Source organism: Mirounga angustirostris, unplaced genomic scaffold (assembly GCF_029215605.1).
Source record: "Mirounga angustirostris isolate CCGP_5_RB_7025 unplaced genomic scaffold, mMirAng1.0.hap1 SCAF_10, whole genome shotgun sequence".
NCBI lineage: Eukaryota > Metazoa > Chordata > Mammalia > Carnivora > Phocidae > Mirounga > Mirounga angustirostris.
Window position 1 is genome coordinate 30,316,427 of NW_026991718.1, and position 13,021 is coordinate 30,329,447.

The 13,021-nt window shown below is 34.7% G+C and overlaps 1 protein-coding gene and 1 pseudogene across 2 annotated transcripts in view; both read left to right on the forward strand.

Annotated features, from left to right (window-relative positions):
• Positions 1 to 13,021, forward strand: part of LOC123850732 (regulator of microtubule dynamics protein 2) — an 83,591-nt gene that overhangs the window by 15,759 nt on the left and 54,811 nt on the right. The gene's annotated exons all lie outside the window — the stretch shown is intronic.
• On the forward strand, positions 869 to 2,075 carry LOC135361823 (uncharacterized; annotated as a pseudogene).

The following is a 13,021-nucleotide window of genomic DNA, read 5'->3' on the forward strand; positions in this document are numbered from 1 at the left end:
TGAAGTCAGAATACGCATTCCCCCGTCACGTGAATTGCAGCTTTTCAGAAAGGCAAGCCACAGAACAGTTTTATCCAAACCTGATGTCATAAGATTCTAGAGTCTGCTGTCATCACATTCTGTGTTATTGCCATGTTAATTCCACACGCAGCTTGAGTGTTCAGTCTTCTGACCTGTTCCACCTACACAGGGCATTTTATGGCTTAAGGATGATGACTTAGGAAGGAAGGGAGAGATTTACTTTGGATTAAATTCAATATGGGAAAATGCTTAAGGTAAGCCTTTAAAAAGAAAAGAAGAACCCCCCACTGTTCCATATGTTTCATGTGCTAAAGAACATTGACATGTTCATGAACCCAGCTTTAATGCTTCCTTTAGTTGCCCACAATAACTGAGTATGAGGACTACCTGGATGTTTATCTGAAGTATTCTCTCCAGAGAGGTCCTACTTCATCCATGGTTAATATTTTAAAATGTATTAGTCAACAGGGCATACATTTGTTCTACTTATCTCCTTTAAATATAGTAGTTTGAGAGTCTCAAACAGATACTATGATTTACTATTTTTAAAAGAGGAAGCCCTCTCCTCTCCTTCAGGGGATATTTTGTTCTTGTGCCTTGTCATATGTTTCCCCTGGTTTCATCTGATCTTCCCAAGGTTTAATAGATTGGGCAGGTACTGTGTAGGTAGAGATAATCTTTCAGACTTGGGCATTTTGGGAGGATACATCTATGTGACCATCAATTCCACTGCCATAATTCTCTCATTCCCTATTGTTTCCATATTGATAAAGTGGATATTACTCTCCAGGAGGCTTGGCAGGTCTCCACCTCTGCTCCCTATTTTTTTTTCCTCATTTGACACTTTTCTCACTCTAGCCGCAGCAAACAGGACCAGAACGTGCAACCAAATTATCCTGCAGATCCAGTTACTTCAGACCCCCTGCAGCATGGAGCCTCTTCTTTCACTCATCGAACTCGATCTCTTGATCCTAAAAGAGCTCATCTGTCTGTAATATGTAGTGTCAGTTCACGTAGTGAAAGTAAAAATTTATCTTCTTCATCAAATTTATCTACTCACTCATATTTCTCTGGAAGAAGACATTATTTACTTGCTAAACTTCAGAAAAGCTGTATTTTCCCCAACCATCAACACAGTAGAGCTAACTTTGATTCTCAAGAACAAGGAATCTTCAGTGATTTAAAATCAGACCATCTTGGCCTTCGATTCCAAAGTTTTTTCTCTGCCCCTAAACTAAGTATAATTTCCTGTTACGAGAAAGCTAGTTTTTTTGATCTTCAATCAAGTGGTCGTAGCATCTGCGTTCATCATAATACAGATGAAATTGAAAGGGTTTGTAAAAACTCAAGTATTACTGGTGCTGAAAAATATCTAAGCTCTTGTTCTCCTGAATATAACATTACACATTTTATGAGTTTTGGAACAAAAGCTAATCCTTCAACCTATCCACACACCGTTGGTGGAAACACCTGTCAACACAGCACAGCAACCTTAGTTTCTTGTCCAGCTGTTCTTTCCTATACCTGTCAACAAAACGAAACAGCCACCGATATTGAAGAAAGAGGCCAATCAAGGAAAGTTACCCTTCATCCTGTTCTCAAAGTCACCATACAGATCATTCTCCACCTGTGGTTCAGCAGCATCCCTCTCAAAGAGTAACTTCCCCTGTTTTCTGTAATGTTGGATTTTCACTTTATAAAAAAATGCTAGTCACTTTATCCCACCTCAAAAGGACATTTCTTTAGATTCCTTTGGAGATGAAAACATTGCTATTCCATCTTATGATGAAGACACATCTTCATCCAAAGCAATTCCTAAAATAAGGTCGCCTCAGACTTTCCACTCTCTTAGAAGGGTAGCTCAAATCAGAAAATTTTTCCACAAGGCACACTCTGTAGAAATCACGGCTCAGCTCTCCTAGAAGTCTCCCATCTCACTAAGCTTCACTGCCTTTTCAGAAAAAAAACCCTCCACATTGCAGTCTAAATTTAACTTTAATTGCTATGTTTTTTTTGGAAAGATAGCTTATTGACATTATTGGAATTTGGAAGTCAAAGGTTATTAATCTTTTTCAGGCTTTTAACAGATTGACTGCTGACAGTTGACCAGCCTCAGATTTCTGGATGATTATTATAATATTTCTGTGGTCTGAAAAATACCATCAAGCATTGATATATAAGTCTTCTGGATGTATGACATTCTCTGAGAGTTTTAACATCTTCTTTTATCCTACTCTAGTCATTACAGACAGTATTCCTACCTATGTTACCTATAGAGTTATACTTAGCAATTTACAAATTTTCATTTGTATCAGCCTTGTTTAGCTTCATTTCTCATGCCAGATAGCCTGGGGACAGATGATACTTTTACTAATACAAGGATCAAATTATAAGTAAAAAATATTGTAATAGAAATATAGAGAATATATTGAAACCAGGTATTTTAACTAAATAATTTTAATACACATTTGTGTGTGCATGTCTGAGACTTCAGAGAACTCTGAGATCAGAGGTAATAAATGCGTATATTAGTCTTTATTTTTCAAAGTGAATATTTTTTAGATTTTTTTCCAAAATTTTCACTTAAAAATATTTTTAAATAAAAATTCTATTTTAGAGCGCCTGGGTGGCTCAGTTGGTTAAGCGACTGCCTTCGGCTCAGGTCATGATCCCCGGAGTCCTGGGATTGAGTCCCACATTGGGCTCCTGGCTCAGTGGGGAGCCTTCTTCTCCCTCTGACCCTCTCTCCTCTCATGCTATTTCTCTCTCTCTCTCAAATAAATAAATCTTTAAAAAATTTTTTATTTTAAAAAGTATCTCCCAAAACTTTATTCTTGAGTATCTTTCAATTTTCTCCCACTATATTAAAGTCTATAGATATATTTATCAGAATAACTAATGAATGAAAAAATGCATATAGACAACTAAAAATACTTGTTAGAATATAGTCTTTGTAGAGGAAAGAAATTGGCATTATGTTCAATTATTTATCATGATAAAATGCCTCCTAAACCTGTATCATTGGGCTAAGATATTACTTTTACTTTTGTGTTTTTCTCCAAGTTTTAGCATGTATCTTAAAAAGCTTTTTTTCTACTTTGTTTTTTTAAATTGTGGTAAAATATACATCACATAAAATTTACTGTCTTAACCATTTTTAAGTTTAGTGACATTAAGTACATTCATATTGTTTTGCAACCATTATCACCATTTTTCTCCAGAACTTTTTTCCTCTTCCAAACTGAATTCTGGACCCATTAAAATCACTCCACACTCCCCCCATTCCCCCCAGCCTCTGGCAGCCACTTTTCTACTTTCTGTCTGTGTGAATTTGATTCCTCTAGGCACCTTAAAGAAGTGGAATTATGTCTTTTTGTAACGGCTGTTTCACTCAGCGTAACATTCTCAAGGTTCATCTATGTTATAGCATGTGTCAGAGTTTCTTTTTTAAGGTTGAACAGTATTTGTATGTATAGACCACATTTTACTTATTCATTCATCTGTTGATGGACACTTTTGTTGCTTCTACCTTTTAGCTATTGTGAATAATGCTATGAACATGGGTGTACAAATATCTCTTCAAGACCCTGTTTTCAATTCTTTTGATTGTATATCCAGAAATGGAATTACTGAATTGTATGGCAATTCTATTTTTAATTTTTTTTGAGGTACTGCCTTATTTTTTCCATAGCAGCTGCACTATTTTATGTTCCTCCAAGAGTTCATAAGGATTCCAGTTTCTCCACATCAATGCCAGCATTTGTTCTTTTCTGTTTTTTGACAGTAACCATCCCAGTTGGTACAAGGTGGTTTCCCATTGTGGTTTGCATTTCCCTAATGTTTAGTGACACTGAGCATTTTTTCATGTGCTTATTGGCCTTTTGTATATCTTCTTCGGAAAAATGTCTATTCAAGTCCTTTGCCCATTTTTTAACTGGGTTGTTTGCTTTTTGTTGTTGAGTTGTAGGAGTTCTTTATATATCTCGGGTATTAACCCTTTACCAGATATATGATTTACAAATCTTTTCTCCCATCATGTGGGCTGCCTTTCACTCTATTGATTATGTCCTTTGATGCACAAAATTTCATTTTAATTTTGATATCTAATTTATCTAATTTTGGTGTCTAGTTTACCTATTTTGCTTCTGTTGCCTGTGCTTTTGTTGTCATATCCAAGAAATCATTACCAAACACAATGTCATGAAGCTATTCCCCTATGCTTTATTCTAAGAGTTAGAGTTTTAGGTTTTACATTTAGTAAATGATCCATTTTGAGTTAATTTTTGATTTTTGCATAGAGAGAGTCCAATGTCATTCTTTTGCTTATGAATATCCAGTTTTCCCAGCACCATTTGTTGAAGAGACTACCCTTTCTCCATTGACTGGTCTTGGCACCCCTGTCAAAAATCATTTGACCCTATATGTGAAAGTTTATTTCTGGGCTTTCTATTCTATTCCATTGATGTATATGTCTGACTTTATGTTAGTCCACATTATTTTGATTACTGTAGCTTTGTAATAAGTTTTAAAATCAGGAAGTGTGAGACCTCCAACTTTATTCTTTTTTCAAGGTTGTTTTGTCTATTCAGGGTCCCTTGAGATTTCACATGAATTTTAAGATGAATTTTTCTATCTTTACAAAAAACATTGTTGGGATTTTAAGAGGGATTGTACTGACTCTATCAATTGCTTTGGGTAGTACTGACACCTTAACAATATTAGTCTCCATATCTATGGCATGGAGTTTCCGATTGTGTCTTCTTTAATTTTTTTCAGCAATGTTTTATAGTTTTAAGTATACAAATCTTTCATCTCCTTTGTTAAGTTTACTCCTAAGTATTTTATTCTTTTTGATGCTATTATAGTCATTTTTTATTTGCTTTTTAAATTGCTTCTTGTTAATGTATAGAAACACGTCTGATTTTTGCAAGTTGATTTATATTCTGAAACTTTGCTGAATTTGTTTATTAATTCTTACAGTGTGTGTGTGTGTGTGTAAAATCTTTAGGATTTTCTACATTTAAGATCATGTCATCGGGCGCCTGGGTGGCTCAGTCATTAAGCATCTGCCTTCAGCTCAGGTCATGATCCCAGGGTCCTGGGATCGAGTCCCGCATCGGGCTCCCTGCTCGGCAGGGAGTCTGCTTCTCCCTCTCCCACTCCCCCTGCTTGTGTTCCCTCTCTTGCTGTGTCTCTCTCAAATAAATAAAATCTTTAAAAAAAAAAAAAGATCATGTCATCTGCTAAGAGATAATTTTATTTCTTCCTTTCTGATTTAGGTGTCTTTTATTTCTTTTTCTTGCCTAATTGCTCTGGCTAGGACTCCTAGTACTGTACTGAATAGTAGTGGCAAAAGCAGACACTCGTGTCTCATCCCTGATGTGAGAGGAAAAGCTTTCAGTCTTTCATCATTGAGTATGATGTTAGCTATGGGCTTCTCATATATGGCCTATATTATGTTGAGGTAGTTTCCTTCTATTGCTAGTTTTTTACACATTTTTTTTTAAGTAGGCTCCACACCCAGCATGGAGCCCAGCATGGAGACCAACATGGAGCTTGAACGCACAACCCTGAGATCAAGACCCAAACTGAGACCAAGAGTCAGATGCTCAATCTACTGAGCCATGCAGGGACCCCAGTTTGTTACACATTTTCATCATGAAAGGGTGTTGAATATTGTCAAGTGCTTTTTTCTGCACCAATTGAGATGGTCATTTGGGTTTTTTCCCTCCTTAATTCTGTTAATGTGGTGTATCACATTGATTTTCATATGTTGGACCATCCTTGCATTCCACTTGGTCATGGTGTATAATTGCTTTCAAATCCTGTTTGCTAGTATTTCTTTCAGAGTTTTTGTATCAATATTCATCAAAGATGTTGGTCTAGTTTTCTCTTATAGTGTATTTGTACAGCTTTGGGATCAGGGTAATAATGGCCTAATAGAATGAGTTAGGAAATGTTCCTTTCTCTTCAATTTTTTGGGGAGTTTGAGGAATACTGGTTAATTCCTTAAATGTTTGGTGGAATTCACCAGTGAAGCTATGTGGTCCTCGGCTTTCTTTTGTTAGGAGGTTTTTGATTACTGATTTAGTCTCCTTACTAGTTAGATCTGTTCAGATTTTCTGTTTTTTCCTAATTCAGTCTTTGGTAGGTTGTATGTTTCTAGGAATTTGTTCATTTCATCTTGGTTATCCAATTTGTTGGCATATTATCCTTCATTGTACTCTTATAACCCTTTTAATTTCTGTAAAATGGATAGTGATATTCCTCTTTCATTTCTGTTTTTAGTTACTTGATTTTCTGTCCTTTTTTCTTAGTCTAGCTAAAGGTTTGTCAATTTTGTTGATCTTTTTGAAGAACCAACTCTTGGTTTCATTGATTTTCTTTCTTTTTTTTTTTAATTCTCTATTTTCATTTCTGCTTTAATCTTTTTATTTCCTTTCTTTTTCTAGCTTTGGGTTTAGTTTGCTCTTCTTTTTCTAGTTTCTTAAACTATATATTTAGGTTGTTGATTTGATATCTTTTTAAAGATAGCATTTACAACTATAAATTTCCCTTTACCACTGCTTTCACTGCATCCTGTACATTTTGGTATACTCTGTTTTACTTTCTTTTGATTCAAGGTATTTTCTAATTTTCCTTGTGATTTATTCTTTGACTCATTTGTTAAGTGTGTTATTTAATTTCCACATATTTATGATTTTCTAGTTTTCCTTCTGCCATTGATTTATACTTTCATTTCATTGCAATCAGAAAAGATGCTTTGTATTATTTTAATCCTTTAAAATTCATGAAGACTTGCTTTGTGATGTAATAATATATAATGTATGCTGGGGAATGTTCCATGTTCACTTGAGAAGAATGTGTATTCTTCTATTGTTGAGTGGAGTATTCTGCATATGTTAAGTCAAATTGGTCTATAATGATATTCAAGTCCTCTGTTTGCTTATTGATCTTCTATCTGGTTGTTCTATCCATTATTAAAAGTGAGATATTGAAGTCTCCTACTATTATTATGTTACTGCTTGTTTCTCCCTTCAATTCTGTCAATGTTGGCTTCAAATATTTAGAACCTCTAATGTTTAGTGCATATATGTTTATTATCGTTAACATACTCATGGTGAATTGAATCTTTTATAATTATATAATGTCCTTCTTTGTTCTCTTGTAAGTTTTTGACTTAAAGTCATTTTGTTTGAGGCTAGTATAGCCAACATTATTATTTAGATGAAGCATCTTTTTCATCTTTTTACTTTCAATTCAGATGTGTCTTCAGTTCTAAAGTGAATATCTTATAGATAGCATAGAGTTGATCCTGACTTTTTAAATTTATTCTACTAACCTGTGCTTTTTTGATTGGAAAATTTAATCCATTTACATTTAAATAATTAGTAATTTAAATGAGTTACCAAAAACTACTACTAATTTATTTTGTTTTTTTAAAGATTTATTTGTTTATTTGAGAGAGCGAAAGTATGACTGGGGAGAGGGACAAGGGAAAAGAATCTCTAGCAGAACCCCCCCCAGCCCCCCACCACAGAGCATGGAGCCCAACATGGGGCTGGATCTTACAACCCTAAGATCATGACCTGAGCTGAAATCAAGAGTCAGATGCTTAACTGACTGAGCCATGCAGGCACCCCCAAATAATTACTAATTTAAATTTATTAATAGAGAATAACTCACTATTGCCATTCTATTTGTTTTCTATGTCTTATGGGTTTTTGGCCTTCATTTCCTCTGTTACTGCCTTCTTTGTATTTACTTGATTTTTTGTAATGACATATTTTGATTTACTTCTCAGTTCCTTTGGTGTGTATTCTGTAGATATTTTCTTTGTGTTTACCATGGGCATTGCATATAACATCCTAAGGTTATAGCAATCTATTTTAAACTGATACCAGCATAATTTCAATTGCATGCAAAAACTTCTTTAACAGCTCCACCCATCATTTAGTTACTGATGTCACAAATTATATCTTTATATATTATGTAGCCATAAACAGATTTATCATTATTTTATGCTTTTCTCTTTTAATACTATAAAAGAATAAAAAGTGGAGTTATGAACCAGAATTACAATAATGCTGGTATTTATATTTATCCATGTATTTAGCTATGTCAGAAAACTTTATCTTTTCATATGGCTTCAAGTTGCTGCTAATGTCCTTTCATTTCAACTTGAGGACTCTATCATTTCTTGTGGAACAGATCTAGAAGTAAAGAACCCCCTCAGCTTTTGTTTATCTGGGAATGTCTTAATTTCTCCCTTATTTTTGAAGGACAGTTTTTGCTGGATATAGAATTCTTGGTTGACAGTTTTTTTTTTCTTTCAGCACTTCAAATATATTATCCCACTGCCTTCAGGCCAGAAGATTTCTGCTGAGAAATCCATTGATAATCCTACAGGAGATCCCTTATATGTAATGAATAGTTATTCTCTTGCTGCCTTCAAGATTTTTAAGATTTGCCTTTAAGTCTCTACACTTTGAGGATGTGTCTTAGTGTGGATTTCTTTGAATTTATCCTAGTTGGAATTCACTGAGCTTCTTACATTTGTATATTCATATCTTTCCTCAAATTTGGGGAGTTTTTGGTCATTATTCCCCAAAATAAGCTCTCTATCCCTTTCTCTCTTCTTCTGGTATTCTAATAATATGTATATTGGTCTGGTTTATGTTATTCCACAAAGTTTCTTAGGCTCTGTTCACTTTTCTTCATTTCTTTTTTTTTTTTTAACTTTTCAGATTCAAGAATTTAAAATAATCTGTCTTCAAATTTGCTGATCCTTTATTCTGCTTGTTTGAGTATGTTGTTGATTCCCTCTAGTGAATTTTCCAAGTTACTTATTTTTTCAGCTCCAAAATTTGTTTGATTTTAAAAAATAGTTTCTAGCTCTTTGTTGGTATTCTCATTTTGTTCATATATTCTTTTCCTGATTTCCTTTTGTTCTCTCTTCCATGTTTTCCTTTAGCTCTTTGAGTACACTTACAACAATTTTTGTTTTAAAATTGTTTTAAGTCTACAGCCTGTATTTCTTTAGAGTCAGGTTCTGGAAATGTATTTTGTTTATTTAAATAGTCCATTTTACCCTGTTTCTTTGTATTGTTTGTGATCTTTTGTTGCACATTTTGGGGTGGCTGGGTGGCTCAGTCAGTTAAGTGTCTGACTCTTGATCTCAGCTCAGGTCTTGATTTTGGGGTCATGAGGTCAAGCCCTACATTGAGCTCCATGCTGGGCATTAGCCTACTTAAAAAAAGAAAAGAAAATTACACATTTGAAAAAACAGCCATATATCCTCCCTTTGTAGATTGGCTCCATGCAGTGGAAGACCCTCACTAATTAGCCCAGTGTGAGGGCTTAAGGATTTCTCAGGTCTTTTCTAGGCACTAGTTTTCCCTGGGCCCGTGTGTGTGTGTTTTCCCCTAATTATCCCATATAGCTGACTGTTTTTAAATATCTTAATTTCAGTGATCTTACCGCTGTTCTTAGATGTCTCATTGTATTCCTCTCCCCATAATCTCTTGCACAAAGGCACCCAGGAGTTTGCAGTCCCCCTCTAATTCTCACATGCCACAGTGCCTGCCACTGCTTTCAGTGACCTTCAACCTGATGTCCAAACGATACCTTCATTTCTGTCTGACCTCTGAGGCAAGCAAAACAGAAAACAGTCTCTCAGGAAGCCATTAGACATGCCAGAACATTGCAGATAAGATCCACTCTTTCCCTTCTGTCCCAAGGGAGGAGCTGGGAATTGCAAACTTCTCATCAATACTATATGATGCCAGGGAGGGGTGAGGCAAGGGTGAACAAATACAGCATGAAGTTTCCTACCATTTTGAGTATGTTTTTTTCTTGATTTGGCATTCACTTGGTTGCTACAAATCCTTGACTAGCTTCTAAATCTCCCATGAAGCTGTTTCATTCTGTCTATTGTCCATCTAGTGTTTCCATGTGGGAATGAGGGCCTATAGCTTCCTCTCCACCATCTTGCTGACATCAGTCTCTCTTGGCATGTATATTTTGAAAAGAAAAAAAAAAAGTTGGGGGAAGTGATGTATTGGATAAGGCTGAGCAAAAGGAACTGAATCAGGGTGCCTGATACGGCGAGATGGCACAGTACTGTAACCAGGCATGTTTTTGCCTGTTCTGATGGAACTCACTATGGATTGACTTTTGTAAATACACTACTTTATTTTCGTAGAAAATAATGTCATTTTCTCTTTAAATAGTGCAATGATACCTTCAGAGATGCTATTGTTGCTATTGAAGCAAGTAATTGATTATGCAGAAGAAATGAAGGGATAGGGGAAATGGCATAGTTCTTATTCAAATTGGGAGCAGAAAATAGGGCCAGAAAAGTACATGAAGTTGCAAATGTTTGTAAGTAAATTTGACATTTTAGAAAGGTGAATCTCTCCAGACCTGCTAAAAGAGTGTTGGAAAATTCTGTTTGACATCAGATAATCTATGAATTGCCTTTTTTTTTTTTTGCCCCTGTACAAATCTCTGCTTTAACCCAAAATTAATACATATGTTTGATTTTCCCGTGCCTATTTAGATATGCCCTATTTATAAAATTTGCTTTTAAAACTTCCTTATAATTTTTGATAAATGTCCAGTTATAAGTAGAAGATTCCTGTCCAAAGTAGGAAAACAGTTTCCCCACACTTGAGTGTTTCTAAATGTGGGGAAGAGACTGGCTTAATGTTCTCTTTTGTTTTATTGGCCAGTTTGTCTATTGTTAATGTCAATACCACTCTGACTTCTTATAGCTTTATCCTTTATGCTATAGTCCTGATAGCTATTATTTAGAAGTGTCTTTGCTCTTCTTGCACTTGCTCTTCCATATTAATTTTAGAGTCAGATAAGTTCCATAGGAAAAACCATTGTGGTTTTGGCTGGAACTGCATTAAAGTATAGTTAAATTTGGGGCCATGTGAAATTGGTTTAATGTTAAGTTTTTCTATCCATGGATATAGTATCTTTGTCCATTTATTTAGATATTCTTTAATGTCCTCAAATAATATTTTTAAATTTTCTATAAAAACGTAAAAAAAAAAAAAAACTATGGGGAATTTTTTCCCTAGGTACTGTGTATTTTTCCTGTAAATGTTACATTTTATGAAATTACATTCTCTAGGGTTTCCTGGGTGGCTCAGTCAGTTAAGCAGCTGCTTTCAGCTCAGGTCATGATCCCAGAGTCCTTGGATCAAGCTGCGGGTCGGGCTCCCTGCTTGGCAGGGAGCCTGCTTCTCCCTCTACTGCTGATCCTTGTGTGCTCGCTCTCTCTCTCTGACAAATAAATAAATAAAACCTTTAAAAAAAGAAAAAGAAATTACATTCTCTAACTTGTTTTATAGATATAAGGACATGATTGATTTTCAAAAACTGATCATAAGTATTGATTAGCTTTATTTACTTATCTGTAAATTTTGATAGGATTTTTATTCTATTGCATAAACTTCAAATAAAAATAGTTCTATTTCTTCTTTCCCAATTCTTATAATTTTTGTTTTCTTTTAATATTGTGCTAACCTGTAGTACATTGTTGAATAGAAGCAATAATATTCAACATCCCTTTCTATTTCTTATTTTAAGGAGAATGCTTCTAATTTTTCATCATTAAGTGTGAAATGTATTATAGTTTTGTCATATAACCTTGTGTTCAGAAGTCCCCTTCTACTCCTTGTTCATGGGTTTGCTATTTCTTTGTCCTAAAATGGAGCTGAATTTATTGAGAAAAAATCTGTAATCACTGAAATGATCATGTATTGTTCTCATTCTATCTGTTGTGCTAAAGAAATGTTCTAATGTTAAACTGTGCTTGTAATTCCTGGGAGAAATCCAGTTTAGTTATGATGCATTCTTTCATGTTTGTTACAGTTTTTTGATATTTTTGATGTCTGTGATATCTTTCGTTGATATTTTTACATCTATATTTACGTGTGAAATTGGTCTATATTGTTCATTTCTTATACTATCCTTATTTGATTTTGGTGTCAGTTTTACCAGCTTCAAAAAATGAGCTGAGGAGTATTCCCTCTATTTGAATTTCTTGGAAGAATTTGGGTAAATCTAATTCTTTGGATATTTGGTAAAGCCTGAGAGAAACTGACTGTCTCTAGATCTCTCTCTCTCTCTCTCTGTCTCTCTCTCTTCGTGTGTGTGTGTTTTGAAATGGATATACAGATTCTGGTTTAATTTATTTAATGGCTATAGGAATATTCACATTTTTGTTCTTTTTTCTTATAAAAATAAAGTCTTTATTGATATATTCTTCATATGCTGTATAATTCATCCCTTTAAAGTGTACAGTTTGGTGGGGTTTAGTTTATTCACAGAGTTCGTTGTATAGCCATCACCGCTATCTAATTTCCAAACACTTTCATCACTCAAAAAAAGGCCATGTACCCTGTATCCACTCATTCTCTATCTCTCCGCATCCCCAGGCCCTGTCAACCATTATTCTTACTTTCTGTTTCCATGGCTTTGCTTATCCTGTACATTTCATGAAGTGGAATCTTAAAATATGTGGCCTTTCACTAAGCATAATGTGTTCAAGGTCCATTCATGTTGTATCATCCAACAGTACTTCATTCCTTTGTATTACCAAATAACATTCCATTGTTTACTCATTTTGTTTACCCATTCATCAGATGAAGAGCATTTGGGTCATTTTCATTTTTTGGCTATTTTGAATAAAGTTCCTATGTACATTCCTATACAGGTTTTTGTGTGGACATAGGTTTTTCAGTTCTTTTGGATGTGTACTTAGAAGTGTAATTGCTGAGTCATATGATAACTCTATGTTAAACATTTTGAGGAACTACTGAATTGTTTTCCAAATTAGATGCACCATTTTATCCCATTAGCAATGTAGGAGGGTTCCAGTTTTTCCACATCTTTGTCAACGGTTGTTATTGTCTCTTTTATTTTAGCCATCCTATAAGGTGTGAAATGATAATTCATTGTGGTTATGATTTGCATTTCACTAATG